This window comes from Miniopterus natalensis, chromosome 6 (assembly GCF_054644295.1).
Source record: "Miniopterus natalensis isolate mMinNat1 chromosome 6, mMinNat1.hap1, whole genome shotgun sequence".
Taxonomy (NCBI): domain Eukaryota; kingdom Metazoa; phylum Chordata; class Mammalia; order Chiroptera; family Miniopteridae; genus Miniopterus; species Miniopterus natalensis.
The window spans coordinates 44,155,287-44,172,122 of record NC_142086.1 but is presented as its reverse complement, the minus strand read 5'-3'; the positions used below and the strand labels follow the sequence as shown (position 1 = coordinate 44,172,122).

The window sequence follows — 16,836 nt, the reverse complement described above, 5'->3', positions numbered from 1 at the left end:
ACTTTTTTACTTTATACAAATAGAAGGAGATAGCTCCCTTAAATATGTGTCTACAAGATAGTTATCATTGTTGCCAGCCATAGAAAAATGTTAAAATGTTGGCCTGTCATAAAGTCATATTTTGAAGTATGGAACAAGAAGAATGTCTTGCTCCAATTTGAAAATATGTTGAAGATGAGAATGGAGAGAAAGATTTCAGTGAAACAGAAACTTGTTGGTTCTCCAAAACTGTCTAATAATCTTTGAAGAAGCCATAAGGAGTCTAGAAAAGGAACAACCAACTGCATCTGAGTTATTCAGTGTTGTATGTAGATTGTGACAAAAACTTCAGAACCTAAAAAAAAAAAAAAAAAAAAATGTCCCTAGAAAAAGGCAACCACATTAAACAGAACTTTCTGAGGAGAGAGGAAAGGGGGGACAAGTGGTGATGAAATGCAGCTTGACTTGGGGTGTTGGACACACAATACAATATACAGGTGATGTATTATAGAATTATACCCTGAAACCTATATATTTTATTAACCAATATCACCCCAATAAATTCTATTTTAAAAAGAACTTTCTGAATTTCTTTACTAAAACTGTGATCTTAGTTGGGTTCTAACTTCAGTTTCACAAGTTCAAATTACCTCTTCTTTTTTTTCTTTTTTTTTTTTTAATCCTTACCAAAAGATATGTTTTCATTGATTTTAGAGAGAGAGGAAGGGGGAGAGAGAGAAACATCGATGTGAGAGACAAACATCAATCAGTTGCCTCCAATACGCACCCTGACAGGGGATCTAACCTGAAACGTAGGCATGTGCCCTGATTGGGAATCGAACCCACAACCTTTTGGTATACAGGATAGCACTCCAAATGAGCCAAGGCCAAATTACCTCTATTCTTTAAAACCATTTTCCCTGGGGAAGAGAGGTTTAACTTAACATGACATACAATGTGCTTCAGAGTGTTTTAAAAATGATGGGCATTTTAGATAAGGAGAGCCTGCATGGTTAATTTATAGATGCTAAGGGCCCTGATTGACAAGCAGTTGGTTTACGAAAGTAAATCTTAGATACAAAAATGGGTGGACATTTTAGAGAGTTGGAAATGAATTCCAGTAAGTTTAAAAATCTGCTATGCTAGTAAATAAAACCTATGGCCAAACAGTGTTGTTGAGAGAATATTTAGTTTGACATCATTTGTACCAACAATAACAGTCAATGTAGGCAGAATAACAGAGCTGTAAGTAAAAATTAATTTTATACTTGATTGTATGTAGCTTCACCATTACATTGAAGAAAAGAAAGATGTCCTAAAGGCTCCAGGCAGTTCAGAGGAGTATTAATGAAAAAAAGAATAAAAATATCCCACTGTATCATGGGACAGAAACATATCACGGCATTCTTTTTTTTTTTTATCCTTGCCTGAGGATATTTTTTTATTGCTTTTCAGAGAGAGTGGAACAGGGAGACAGGGAGAGAGAGAGAAACATTGATGTGAGAGAGACACATCGATTGGTTGCCTCCCGAACGAGCCCTCCCCGGGGCTGGGAATCGAGCCTGCAACTGAGGTGCTTGCCCTTTGCCAGAATCGAACCTGGGACCCTTCTGTTTGCAAGCCGACGCTCTAACCCGTGAGCCAAACTGGCCAGGGCTGCATTCTTTAATTTAATATAGGTAGTATGTTTAATTAGTTCTATTGTATTTACATTCTCTTTTAAAAATTAGTATAGAAACATAAAAATATTGTTATATTTTCTCACACATATTATTTGCTTGGTTAATCCTTCTATTTATTACTAGTTGCCATTTTTAACTAGTCCTATTGCTATTTTGTTTAATAGCATTTATGCAACAGAAAAGAAATGTAACAATACATAATTTCAAGTAAGTACCAATTTTTCACGTTTTTAAGTTAAATAACGTGTGTGATTATTATATATTATTTTCACACACATCAGATTGGCAAAAATAAAAAATGTCAGCCATTTCCAAATATTATCAAGAATGTTTAGAAAAAAGAATCTTATACACTGCTTATGGAGTATAAATTGGTACAATCACTGTGAAATAATCCAACAATATCTAGTACATTACTTTTCTCTTGCTGTTGAAACCTAGTGACCTAACATACCTATTATCTCAGTGTCTTCAGGCCAGGAGTCAAGGTACAACTTAGCTGGTTCCTCTCTTCAGGGTCTCACAAGCTGCAATCAAGGTACAAGTCAAGCCATCATTTCATCTGGAGGCTTGACTAGGGAAGCGTCTACTTTCAAGCTCTCTTAGGTTGGCAGAATTTATTTCCTTGTGAGTAGGACTGAGGGCCCTAGCTTCTTACTGGCTATCACCTGGAGCTATACTCAGCTCCTACAGACCATTCATAGTTTTCAGCCATGTGACCCTCTCTGTAGGCAGTTCACAACATGACAGCTCACTTCTTTAGGGCAAGCTCCAGGCTGTTAAAAAACTTACATATGAAATGTGATCATGGGAGTGGCATCATATCATTGTTGCCACATTCTATTGGCTAAAGTCAAATGTTCTACCCACATTACAGGGGTAGGGATTATACACAGCAACACCAAGTAGGCAAAGACTATGGGAGCGTTTTAGAATTCTGTCTACCATCTCAAGTAAAATTAAAGATGCAGTGTCCTAGTATCTAGCACATTCCCTGTATACATGAAGATATGTACATGAATGTTCATAGCATCATTGTTTATAATAGCAAAACTATTGTTTTATAGTTTTTAAATTTCTCAAAATACAAAAGATATAGTCAGAGACATTAGCTAATAAAATACCAGGTATGATATGATAACATTTTAATAAAAGCAACATATATATAGGAATTCTGTTTTGATAATGGCCAACTGCTGTTGTCTTGAACAAATCCTCCCACCATTGAAAACTGGACAAATATAAAGAAGATTAAGGCAGTGAACGGCTACCATGGCAGTGAGAATTTATGGGTCTAGGATTTGGAAGAAAAGGGAGCCATAAGGGATGAGCCAGGCATTTGCCATAACTTTTCCACCTGAGGTGATTGCTAATTCTGAAAGCAGTGGCTAGATAAAGCTTTTGGCTGTTTCTCATCAGGCTTAAGAGGCCTGACTGAGGAAGAGAGGCCCTACTAAATATGCCAGACTTTTGGTTTTGTTAACCTAAAAATAAAAGGCCTTTCAAAGTAAGAGGCAACAAGCATTTATTTGAGATCAAAGAATAGCTATTCAGGAATCACTGATTCAGAAAGAAACCCAAATAGTCTTCCAATTAGAGACTAAGGCAAGGGATATTTATGAGAAAGGGGAACAATTACACCAAGAAAAAGAAGTCATTTGTATTGGTGCAAATAACAATAGTGATGCTAATTCCACACAGTTTTTAAAAATTTCAGTACAGTATTCATCAGTCTGGTGAAATAATATCTGCTTTTTCTTTATCTTTGCAACCAGTTCTTTGGGACACAGTGTTGCCTTAGGCCCAATCCAAAGGTTATTTTGCCCTGCTTTAAGTTTGAGGCATAAGATGTGTAAGGCTGTTCCTCTGGGATGGCACCTCCGGCTCCATTTTAAAGTGACTCTGTTTATATTATTTTTACAGTTGGAATCCTCAAGAGATAGGATAACCTAGTTAGGATTAAGGATGTACTGGAAATAAACTAGTTTTCACAAAGACTAAAGTCCACCTCTGAATAATCTTAGCTCCTGAATGGAATAAAGTGATCTGTCCTCAGATTTACTGTGGTCAGGCATGCTTGCCCCTAAGCCTCTCAGAATACCTTCCCTTTCCCTAGGCCTCTAACTCAAATTCAACTCTGATCTTAGAAAACACACAATCAATGTTGAATACTGATGCTGCAGAGAGAGATCCAGGACAAATGAGCATTGTATAGCCTAGGATTCAGGTAATGTGATCCTCTTTCCCACACTTATGAATGTATTAAGCTATCCCATCTCTTTCATCTTGCTTCTTAGTGGGTGTTTTAAATCGATTTGATAAACCATGTCACACGTGAGACTTTCTATTTCTTGATCTCTGCTCGTCTGGCTTCAGTCTTTCTTCGCTCGAAGCCACTGCTCAAAAAGAATTCACCAAAAATATTCCATCCAATTTAACAGTAACAGTTAGTTGCCTCAAATTTTCGTTTGAGGGCACTGATTGAGAGTCAAGCAAGATTCTGTGTTTCGTTTAATTTCTTAATGATTTTTTATAACCCTCATACAAAATACAAAGGGGATGGGAGAGAGCTAAAAAAAGAAATAACCAGAAGCTTCCTCAAGCATGCTGCACGTGAATGCCTGAGACTCGGGGCACCGACTTTTAACACTTTCGTTATACTCCCTCAGACTTCATCCATCCCATCCTGCATTCAAGAAACGTGTACTTGATACCAACTGTGCTAGGGGCTAGATACGGATAGAGGTGAGCGAAGACCGATCCCCCGGAAGAGCTTCGAAGATAGGTTTGTGGACTTAACCTTGCAATTCAACCTAAGAAGTACCGTTTAGTTGTCACCCCACCACGACTCTGCAGCCTTTGCCATTGACTGCAGCCTTCACAGCGACTCCGTCTTCCGGCCTCGGACTCTTCCCCTGGTTCGGGGCTAACCGCTAGGGCTTCCAGTGAAAGGCCTCTGAAAGACTACAACTCCCGGCAGCCTCTGCAGCAAGGCAGCGGAGGGGCGTGCGCAGGCGCGCGGTCCGGCCCCTATGCGCAGACGCACTGCGAACGCCGGCTGAGCTGGGTCTTGCTGCTGGTGCGCGGCGGCGGAGAGTGAGGCCTGGTGAGCACCGCCCGGGTGCGAGCCGGCTCTTCGAGGCTGTGTGTGCGCGCTAGGTACGGCGGGCCGGCGAGTGAGCAAACGGCTCACCCCAACAGTGGCACCGACGTCGGTTGCCGTTAGCCTGGTGAGTGCTGGGGTCCCCTGCGGTCCCGGCCCCTCCCCCTCCCGCCGGCGGATCCGGCAGTTCGGCGGGACCCGGGAGAGGTCTCGGGCGAGGTCTTGGGCTGAGGGCGGGCGCCGGCCGTGCTCGAGCTGGGTTTCCTGGGCCCAGGAGCTCGCTGCGCGTCTGTGCGTCACGGGCCCGGCACTGTTAACGGCCGCACGCCCGGCGGAGTGGAGGGTGGGGGTGGGGAGCACTGGTGTGATCGCCATGGGGAACGCCGGTTGGGGCGGGGCGGCGGCGGGGCTGGAAGCGGCGCCGGGGACTGCGGGGCGCCGAGACGTTGGGGCGGAGAGGAGGCGAGCGCGGAGCGTGCGCCGCGGCCGGGCGCGAGCGGGCGGGGGTGGCCTGCGCGGGGAGCTGTGACAGAGGCTGGGAGGGGTGGGGGACGTTTAAAAATCTTAACCTTCGCGGGAAGGGACCGTCTCGGGATTCAGAAGTTACAGCCCAAGCGGGAGCCGCTGGTTTGGAGGGAGGTACAGGAGGTGGGGGACAAGGGTGGAGACCGACGACTGCAGTTTACCGATGTCATAACAACACGGGCCTGTAGTGGCTGACAGGGGTGTGGTAATTATAGGAATGACAGAACTTCGTCTGCACACAGAGTGTGTAAGTGGTGATTCCCGGGAAACAGCGGAGTATTAAGCTCAAAATGGGAGAAAACTGAAGGATTACTGGAGTCAGGGAAGTCGTTGTGAAGGAATGTTTCAGGTTCCAATGAAAGTATTTAATGTTCCACTTTTAAGTGGAAGATGCCACAATAATTGATTTTTAAGGTTTAAATTTAGAATAAACAATTTTGAAGCATTTTTCTAAAACACTATTAAGTAATATTGCTAACTCTTTCAATCCTTTTTCTTTAAAAAGTTTCTTCAAAATCTCTGTTTCTTAGCAGTAGATGAATGACTTTTTCCTCCCTCTTGTTGCTTCAAATCTCATTCTTGACATTGTTTTTTCCTTAACTTGTTCTTGCATTTGTAATATTTTGGAAGTAATTCACAAGTTATCCCCCCTCCATTTTAAAAATTGAAGAGATGAAATTTTAACTTTTCAAAGGAAAGTGAGAATGAACTGTATTTTTACTGTAGTACTTTATTCTTGGAAGGGATTGTTTTATGTGTAATACCTGATTTTAAGTTGGAGGACATGAGCGAAAGTAAAGGAATTAGCATTTATTGAGGTCCTTTCCAGGTATTGTGCTAAATACTTTATGTATATTAAAACATTTAACACGGTAACTCTGAAGTAGATACTAATTTTTCCTATTCTACAGATGAAAGCTTTGAAGGTCAGAGAAGTTAAGTAATTTAGGTAAGGTCATCCAGCTCCTGTTGGAACCGGCCTTAGAACCCAAAGTTTCTGCCATTTTAAGAATTATTGCTCTTCTCTTCTTAGTTGTGTTTTCTTTATTTAATCCATTCATTCAGTGAATACTTATGGAGTGATCAGGTGTCCTAAGACTGGGGATATAGACATGATCGCGACACTGTTTTTGTCCACATGGAATTTATAGTGTAGTGGGGAAGACTAACAAATACCGAACATAAATACTACATGACATTTTATCTGTTGTCTTAATTGAGCAGAAACTGTACTTTACTGAATAGCAAAGGAAGTTCAAATAGAATCAAACAACATCATCCTTGAGTTTACAGTCTAGTAGGGAAACAAAACACGTTTATAAAAACTTAGAATAAACTAAACAACAAATAAATGCCTCACCTGAAGTCAGTATACTTGCACTATGTTACTTTAGGTCTTTACAGACGTTTCTTCACAGAACTACAAGTTAATAACGCACTGAGACTTTTATCTAGGATTGGTACTTAAGAAAAGGCACCGTGAAAAAAAATCTTCATTGCTGTCCAAGACACTATTTGTATTTTATTTATCAATTTTTATAAAGTAGAGACCTTAGAGACAATTAAAAAAACAACAACCACCCAGTGATAGGCCTTTTACTTTTCTAGTTTTGCTTTTTTTAAAAAAAATTTTTTTTTTAAACAAATGACCGCTTTTATTAGATCATTTGTGTTTTGTAAGCCATCCTGTTTCACTTTACATTTTGGCTGTTGGGAGGCTTAGAACTGGGTCCAATTTTTGTAATTTTCCTTAGCCTCAACTGTGTTATAAATTATACCATATAGTCTGGAATTGCTCTCAATTGACTCCTGGACTATTTCTTTGTTCCCTGTTGCTCTCAGTTTTGTTTTTATCTTTTCCCTTTCATTTGAAAGTAGAGATTGTATCTTATTTTTTTAATTTACAGTATTTTAGCTTAGTGTTTGTTGAATTAATGATAAAATCTTGATGATTTCTGATGTTTGTGTTTTTACATCTGTCAGATTGTTTTTAGAAGTGTGTATGGAAACTTTGTAGAAAATCCATTAAGACTTTTGGCCATGCAAGTAAAGATGACTGACCCTAGTGATAAAGATAATTCCCTATTACTCTCTTTGTTTTAAAATCTCTGTACTTTGCCAGGTATGAATTCAGTGATAATGGAAGAAAACATTGGAAATGGTAAACAATTTAATTAGCTGATTGGGGCTGATTTTACTCTCTTTTTGCTGCAGTAAGTAGGAGGTGGCCCCAGGTCAAAGAGGGGGTCAGATAGGGCCTGCATTAGAAAATGTTGAGGCCCTGCAGTGAAAGAGCAGGGATGAAGACTGATCACAAACAGTACAGTTCTTTTTTTAAAAAAAGATTTTCCAACTCTATAAAACAGACCTAAGTGACAAAAATGGTTCTGACCTAGTGTAGTAGAGTAATTGGGACAGTTCTTGAAAGCAGGCAATAATCCACAATGTGGATAATGGGGATAATCTCCTCCACATAACAAGAATAATGCTGCCCGTCATATACAAAGATAAGTCTGCTTACTCATCATCATTGATTTTCCAGTGTGAGGAGGAATATATGCTGAGTTGTCCATGAGTTTCTATACTCTGACCAACAAAGCAGCTTGGGGTCAGAATGTGGGTTTGTAGCTATGGAACAGAGACAAGCAGAAAGTTTTAACGTCTATTGATGGGTCAGACACTACATCAGGTACTTTCACTTAATTATCCTTGCAAAACCACTTTGAGGAGGTGGTTATGTGTACAGGATGGTTAGGTAACTTGCCCTGCTTCACGGAGTAAGTGGTGGAGCTTGGATTCAGACACAGGGTTATTTGGACTATGTTCCCATCAATCATTAAAGCTTGATTTTGTTTTTTGTTTTGGTTTGCAGTTCAGTGTCCCCAGCAGAACAAACTAGACATAGTTTGTTTAGCATCAAGAAATAATTTTGTGAAGATTTAATTTACTGAAAGCTGAAAGCTGTTCATGTTCCCTGCTTTATTGTTATTAAAAAATAATTTAAAAAAAAATTAGAATAATACCTAAAAACAATTGTCAGCTTTCCCAGCCTCTGCACATTAGAGGCTAACATTTTCTTTCTTTTAGCTGTTTCATATTTATAAATAACTTGGTTCTCTTGCTATTTCTTGATAAAGCAGTGTTGGACATTATTTAATAACTTTTCTCCACATCTCCACACTGCCTGTACTGTCCTCCCAATATAGTTATTGCAGGTGTTTATTAAGTAAATATTTAGTGTGTTTACAGTATTACAACTTTCAGTATGCACAGCTGAGTCATGTAGTGTATTGTGTCATTTATTCACTCAACCAATTTTTATTTTTCCAGGAGTTATTACCCCACCCCTTCATTTCCTGGGACAGTTGTCCTGGAAGCCTCTATTCTGTTAATGCAGTCTGGACTGGTTACTTTCTAGGCCTACTTTATAGTTGTTATCCTGGAGTTTCTTTTTATGTCATCCTTAAAATTCTCTTTGCCCCTTTCCTATATTGGATTTTTTATTTCCCATATTTTCTTAGCTTTCTGAGAAAGAGTACCTGGGAAGTAAAGACTTTCCGAAAGCTTCCACAATTGAAAAAAATCCTTATTTTACCTTAACATTATCAATTATTTGAGCATAAAATTCTAGGCTTAGAAATTATGGAAGTCATAACTCTATTGTTTTCTGCATTCTAGTGTTGCTGTTGAAATCCAAAGCCATTCTGATTCTTCTTTTTTATATGACCTTCCCTGTTATTCCTCCAGTCTCTAGAAGCTTTTAGGATATTACTTTTAACCCCTGAATTCCATAATGATGTGCCTAGATGTGGGTCTTGTTTCATTTAAGGGCACTCTATGGACCCTTACAAGCTCGGAATTCATGTCTGTTCTGGGAAATTTCTTTTATTATTATTTGACTTTTGGCAAAATAAGTCTTAGAATTATTCTTCTCAGTTCTTGACACCTATCAACAGACCATACAAGCTCCTTTAAATTTTTCTCTTTCATTTCTGAGCCCTACTTCCATTACCTTTTCCAGCAAGCACCCACTCCATTGTGATTGCTAGTTCTTGGATTGTATATGAATTATTGTAAAATATGTAGAGGGTATGTGTGTATTTAGTTTATTTGCAGTCATATACCACTTAATGACATTTCAGTCGACGACGGACCACATATACTACGGTGGTCCCATAAGATAACGGAGCTGAAAAATTCCTGTCGACTAGTGACATCATGACATTAGTCCTATGACATCTTAGCCTACGTGTTTGTGGTAATGCTTGTGTAAATAAACATACTGCACTGCCAATCATATAAAACTATAGCATATGCAATTAAATGGTAGGCTATACCATGTAGGTTTGTGTAAGTGCACTCCATGATGTTTGCACAAGATGAATCAATATCACATTTCTCAGAACATGTCCTCATTGTTAAGTGGTACATGATTGTACAGTTGACCCTTTAGCAGCTTGGTTGGAGCAACAACACCATGCAGGACAAAATCCAGGTATAACTTTGACTCCCAAAACTTAATTGTCCCTTGGTATCCTTGGGGGATTGGTTCTAGGACCTCCTCCCTTCCCTGTGGATTCCAAAATCCACTGTTGCTCAAATCCCCAATATAAAGTGTCATAGATCAGTGCATACGGTTGGCTCTCTGCATCTGCAAACTCCCAACCGTGGGTCAAAAACAGTATTGGTATTTATTGGGAAAAAATTATTAGTGTAAGTGGACCTATACATTTCAAATTTGTGTTGTTCAAAGGTCAGTTGTATTGTGTTATAGACTTGATCTCTATTTTACTTTTTTAACAGCATTGTTTTGCAGACCTTCCTGTTTTGTTGCATGTACATATAGTTGTATGTAATGTAGAATTCCATAGTGTACATCTACCTCATTTTACTTTTTATTCCCTAATAATTGATTGAAACATGAATTGCCTTTCTGGCATCACAAATACATTGGTAAATATACTTTTACTTGTCATTCTTATGGATCTGTGTGAGAAGTCCTTTGGGATATACTGTACCCAGGAGTGGGATTCCTGGATCATAGAATAGAGCTAGTTTATGTGCTTACTAGCAGTGCAGGAAGGTTCTTGTTTGTTCACATCTTTGCCAGTACTTGGTTTTATCCAACTTTCTATGTTGGATAGTTGTAAAGTGGTATCTCATTTTTTCAGTTTACATTGTTTGCTAATGAGTTTGAGCATCTTTTGGATCCTTTTGGTAATTGTCTATTTTTGTCCTTTGTCTATCTTTTCTTTGGGTTTCCTGTCTTTGTTTTTAGTTGGTTGAAGTTCCTTGTGGAGATTAGATTGGAATGGACTGTTGTTTTGGGACTTGGAAAATATTTTCTCTAAACCTGTCATATTTCTGTTAATTTTGTCCTTATTGTCTTTTATTAAACAGATACTCTTAAGTTTGTTTAGAATATCCATTGTTCCTTTGATAATCTCTTCCTCATCAGTATTTTGTTTTCTCCATTGGAATTTGGGTATTGGGATTCTAAGGTGGTTCTTTTAATTTTCTTTTCCTTCCTATTTTCTCTCTCAGTCTTTTTGTTCTGTTGCCAGAGAGATTTCCTCAGTGTTATCTTCCAACCCTTCAAATGAAATTTTAATTTCTATATTTTAAATTTCTTAGAGCTCATTCTTATATTTTAAATATAGATTTTATTTCTTGGAAGAGTTTTTAGGTTCACAGCAAAACTGAATGGAAAGTGCAGAGTTCCCATCTACCTGTACCCCCAAATGCACAGTCTCTCCTACCAACATTTGTATCAGAGTGGTACATTTGTTATAATTGAATCAACACTGGCACGTCATTGTTACCCAAAGTCCATAGTTTACATTAGGGTTTATTCTTGGTGTTGTATGTTCTATGGGTTTTTACAAATGTATAATGACATATATCAGTCATTATACTATCATACAGAGTAGTTTCGCTGCTGTAAACATCCTCTGTGCTTTGCTATTTATCCCTCCCACTCTTCATACCTCTTGCAAAGAACTGATGATCTTTTAATTGTCTCCATAGTTTTACCTCTTCCAAAGTGTCATATAATTGGAATCATACCCATACATTTTTCAAAAAGCTCTCAATGTGGCAAATATAATACACCTTCCCCTCCCAAAGAGGAGAGGAGTGGAGGGTATTTATATAATCAGTCAATCTCATTTATGGATAGTGGTATAGAAATATTTAAGAAAATATTAACAGAATTAAAAAGCATGGTACTCCATGACCAAGTGTGTTAATTCCAAGAATCAAGAGTCGTTCAGTATGAAGAAATCTATTAATAGCTCATTATATTTAATAGGCCAAAGGAGATAAACTGATCATTTTAATAACTGGCAAAAAGGCATTTGATATAATTCAACACACATTTCCGGTTTTAAAAATTTTAGTAAAGTAGGTACTTATTTATATATATATTTTAAAGAGAGTATCTCAAAACAGCACTGCAACATGGAGATCTCATTCATTGCTGGTAGGAATGCATGATGCTGCAAGCACTTTGGAAAATAGTTTGACAATTTCTTATAAAGTTAAACATATACTTACTATAGACCCAGCAGTCTCACTCCTAGGTCTTCACCCAGAAAGATGAAAATGTTTGTTCACACAAAAACCGTGTGCAAATGTTTATAGTGACTTATTCATAATCACCCAAAACTGCACACAACCTAAATGTCTAGTAAATGGTGAATAAACTAATTGTGGAAAACAGTTCAGCCAAAAAATTAATGAATTACTGATAGATGCAACAACATAGATGAATCTTAAATTAGTTAATAGTGAAAGAAGCCACACTTAAAAGGCTGCATACTATATGATCCCATTTATTTCACATTCTGGAAAATGTAAAACTATAAGGACAGGAAATACATAGTGATTGCCTGGGGCTTGAGGGACTAGATTTACTAGAAAGAGATCTGACAGAATGCTTTGTAGTGAAGAAAGTGTTCTTTATCTTAATTGTGGTGGTGTTTACTTAAATGGTAAATTTTACTGTATGTAAATTATACCTCAATAAACCTGGCCTTTTAAAAAAACCCAATATCATGTTTAATGGCAAAATACTGGACATAGATCAAAATTAGAAATGAAATAAAAATGCCAACTCTAACCTTTGTTGCTTAACATTGTTCCTGAAGTACTAGTAATATTTTTGGAAGGAAAGTGAAATGGGATACAAACTTTAAAATGGAAAAGGCATAAGTTACAATTTTTTAGAGGTAGTAAATCTTAAATTATCAGCTGAAAGTATTAGAAACAATTCAGTAGCTGATTTAATTCAATGGCTGGCTTAAAATTAATTTATAGTAATGAGTAATTTTCCTGTATACAGACAGTAACCAATTAGAGTATAATTGAAGGATTTAGAATAGAAGGAAACTTCACATTTATTGTAACCAAAAAGGTAAATGGAAATACATATTTAATTCTTGAATGAAACATTGTAAACATGTTGTTTTCTTTTGACTGCTTATCTGAATAAGTCAGGGGACTCTTTTAACCAGACAGAAAAAATTATTTGGACCAGGGGTTCTCAAATTTTTTGGCTTCAGAACTTCTTTACACTCTTATTGAGGACCCCAAAGAACTTTTATGTTATTGTTTTGTATCTGTAAATATTTACTGTATTAGAAATTAAACAAAATTTCAAAACACAGGAATGTACAGCACATAGTTTGTTAGGAATAAGAATGACAAAGCCATCACATGTGAAGTCTCTGAAAAACTTATGAGTGAAAAAAGCATGTAATATCTTAGTATTACAAAAATAGTTGTCATGAGATGCTGTTTGTTTGTTTTTTTAAAACATATATTGTCAAATATGAAAAAGTTTGAATCAGTCCTGCATTAGTGGTGGTGGTCATGGGGAACTGACTATCACACTCAATATTACTATAAATTTGTGCAGTATTGTAAGAGGATACTTTTATAACATCAAAGTTTTAAATGTACATACTTTTGACTTTGAGGTTCCATTGTTTAGAATTCATTCATGGATATAATTGCACAGTGTGTGCAAATAAATGAAAAAATATTGGTTATAGCATTGTTTGTGTTAGAAAGTTAGAGACAAGCTTAATTGTGTGATGTCTAGGGTCTGGTTATGGTATACTAGTTAATTACTGTATTAGTTAAAAAATGATTTAGCTCTATAGGTATCGATATAGAAAAGTTTGTCCAAAGTTGAAGTGCAGAACTCTATGTATAATTATCCCATCAGTGTACAATAAAAACCAAAAGAATATGTGTATTCTTGTATAAGTTTTTAAAATAAATCTCTTGCATCTGAATACTTTTTTAAAAGTATGTTTTTATTGACTTTAGAGAGAAAGGAAAGGGGAGAGAGAAAGAAACATCGATGTGAGCACACACCCCAACGGGGGATTGAGTCTTGGGCAGGTGTCCTGACCAGAAATCGAACCTGTGACCTCTCGGTGCACGGGATGACACTCAACCAACTGAGCCTCACCAGCCAGGGCTATAACCAGTTTTTGAAAAGATATACAGAGAATTTGAATGAGGCTTTCTTTAGAAACCAGGAAAAGTGTACTTTGATTTTTCTCTTTATACCCTTCCATATTTGGGTTTTTTTAAAAAACGAGTTTTTTTGTTGTTTTTTAAGATTTTTAACTGATTTTTAGAGAGGGAGAGAGAAATATCAGTGTGATGCTTAACATCAGTTGGCTGCCTCTTGAACATCCCCCACTGGGGAATCAAGCCTGAAACCTGAGCATGTGCCTTGACCAGGAATCAAACCGGCAACCTTTTGGTGCACTGGACAACGCCCAACCAACTGAGCCACACTGACTGGCCAGGGCCTTTTTATAATTTAAAAGGAAGGAGTATTTGAAAGGCAGAAGTACACTGTATGGATGGGAGGAATTGTTAAGAGTGTTGGAGTCATTTGTGAGTTCTTGGATACTGCAGTTTAACAGAAAAAGTAAGAAAGAAAAAAACCTAGAGGCCCTGGCATTTCTCAAGTATACCTGCCCTTTTGAAGAATAGTTGCTCCAGTCATTTGGGATTTACTGTTGTTCCTCTTCAGTTATATTTTCTAACATCTGTGTCTTTATTTTGTCGTCTTCTCTCTGCTTCGTGGGTCTTTCTCTTTCAACCTCAGTTGCTGAAACTCATCTATTCTTCACAACCTATCTGAAACATCGTCTTCTCTTTGAAGCCATCCTTGATCATTTTAGTAAGGAGATCTTTTTTTGAACTTTTAGAGCAGGGATGGGGAACCTTTTTTCTGCCAAGGGCCATTTGGATATTTATATCATCATTCATAGGCCATACAAAATTACCAACTTAAAATTAGCTATGAAAAAAGCTCCTAGATTTATTGAATTTTTGAGTCCCGCCTGTGGTTGCCTTTGCATGGCCAGATCACATGATTTTGGCCCTCAGACCAGACATTCCCCGCTCCTGTTTTAGAGGTAGTTGTAGCTATTTCTTCAAAACAAAATTTTATCAGGTGTGAGCTATATATGGGCCAGATAGTGGAAGTATGCTTTCATATGTTACTTCTCTTCCCCTCATAAGCTATCTCCACTGTGAAAATGAGGAAACCAAGACTTACAGAAGTTAAGTATTTTCCCTACATCATTGTGTTGAGAAGTAAAATTGAAAATGGGGGCCCAGCTGGGCGTGGCTCAGTGGTTGAGCATCGACCTAGGATCCGGGCGATCAGGGTTCGATTCCTGGTCAGGGCACATGCCCGGTTGCGGGCTCGATCAATGACTCTCTCATCATTGATGTTTCTAGCCCTCTTTCTCCCTCTCCATTCCTCTCTGAAATCAGTAAAGATATATTTAAAAAAAAGGGGGGGGAGGCTTCAAGTCCAGACTTCTCTGGACTTGCTGCTTATGTCACTTTAATAAAAGAAAACAAATGAATAATTTTTGTGTGAACATTCCTTTCCTCTTAGATTTTTTAAAAAATTTTGAAATAATTTCAAGCTTACAGAAGTTTTAAGAAGACCTCTACTCCTGTTTACCCTTCATCCACATTCCCCAATTATTCATTTTATCTTTACTCCATTTGTTTTATCATTTATTCTCTCAGTATATGTGTACTGTGTTCCCAATATGCCTTTTCTTAATTGCTTGTCCTTCCAATTCCATGTGGAATACAGGCTTCCAGTTACTTAAGTCTAGTTGGCTTTTGATCTTTTCTTGTTACTGTAGGCTTTCTCCTTCCTTTGACCTGAAATTTCTGATTCTTGACCTTAGATCATCATTGCAACACTGCTGTTATGCTATTTTGTGATATTTTGGAGCCAAAATGCTGCCTATTTCAGGAACTCAGCTCCTTGTATCATTTTTCAGCAAGTAAATATGATTTCTTTAGAATTATTTGCAAAATCTTGTTTGTATTGCACCTACCTTTCAGTCTAATACAGTCCAATCTGTCAAAATACTTCTGGGTAAATGTATTAGTTGGCTTGGGATGCCATAAAAAAGTACCACAGACTGGGTGGCTTAAACAACAAAAAATTCATTTTCTTATAGTTCTGGAAGCTATAAGTCCAAAATCAAGGTCCCAACAGGGTTGATTTCTGGTAAGGCCTATTTCCCTGACTTGCAGGTGACCACCTTCCCCCTGTGCCCTCACATGGTCTTTCTCTGTGCACATGCTAAGAGAGAAGGGGAGAGAGTACAGTGTTTTCTTCCTGTTCTTACAAGGAAAACAGTCCTGTTGGATCAGGGCCCTAAAAGGCCCTATATCTAAATATAGTCACATTGAGAGTTAGGGTTTTAATATATAAATTGGAGGGGGAGGGCACAATTAAGTTCATAACAGTAGAGCACAGGGTTTATAATCAGGAGACCTAAAATCATGTCCTTGCTCTCTTTTCTATTAAGTGTGTAACCCTGGCCAAGTCACAACTTCTGTGAGCCTCCTGAAACCTTACTTATAAAAAGGATGAGAATAGTAATTCTTACCCTGTAGGTTTGTTAAGAGATTCAGATAAATTAGATGATGTTACACAGCACATTGTAAATCAGTTATTCTCAACCCTGGCTTGCATGAAAATCATCTTAATAACTCTTTTTGTGACTTCTAACCTGACAGCATAAGGAGCTCTGCAGATCAGCTCTCTAGTAAAACTGGGGGAAATAACTAAAAAACAATTATTTAAAGCCTCTGGAAATGGTCCTAGTACATGCAGTTAATGAAGAGCTTCCAGTTGGAGGGAAGATTTTCTTACTGAGAGGAGCAGGACATCGGAATTTCTCATCTTGCCCCCAGCTACCTGCTGCTGAGGCTTAAATTCTGGGAGAATGCAGTGGACGGGTAGGAGACTACTTTCTGTCCAGATCCCATTTGTGGAAGAGAAGTTTTACCTTGGGCACAGAGCTACTGAGAGTACTAGGGAACAGATTACCTTTTCCCTTTTGTAAAGGTGGTAGTTCCATGTCAGGAGAGTCAGGCTGAGAAAACCTCAGGCTACTGCCTATCCCCCATCAGATATGCAGCTCCTAAAAGGAGGTGTCACCCAGAGAAGTGTACTGTTCACACCCCCAGCTTGAGAGCCCT

General features: G+C 38.1%; 1 protein-coding gene across 1 annotated transcript in view; it reads left to right on the top strand.

Moving 5' to 3' along the window:
• Nucleotides 1-4,726: 4,726 nt before the first annotated feature.
• KPNA1 (karyopherin subunit alpha 1) overlaps nucleotides 4,727-16,836 on the top strand; it is a 56,798-nt gene continuing 44,688 nt past the window's right edge. The window contains exon 1 of the mRNA XM_016199931.2: nucleotides 4,727-4,891. The gene's annotated coding sequence lies outside the window, so the exon portion shown is untranslated. The remainder of the gene's footprint in view (nucleotides 4,892-16,836) is intronic.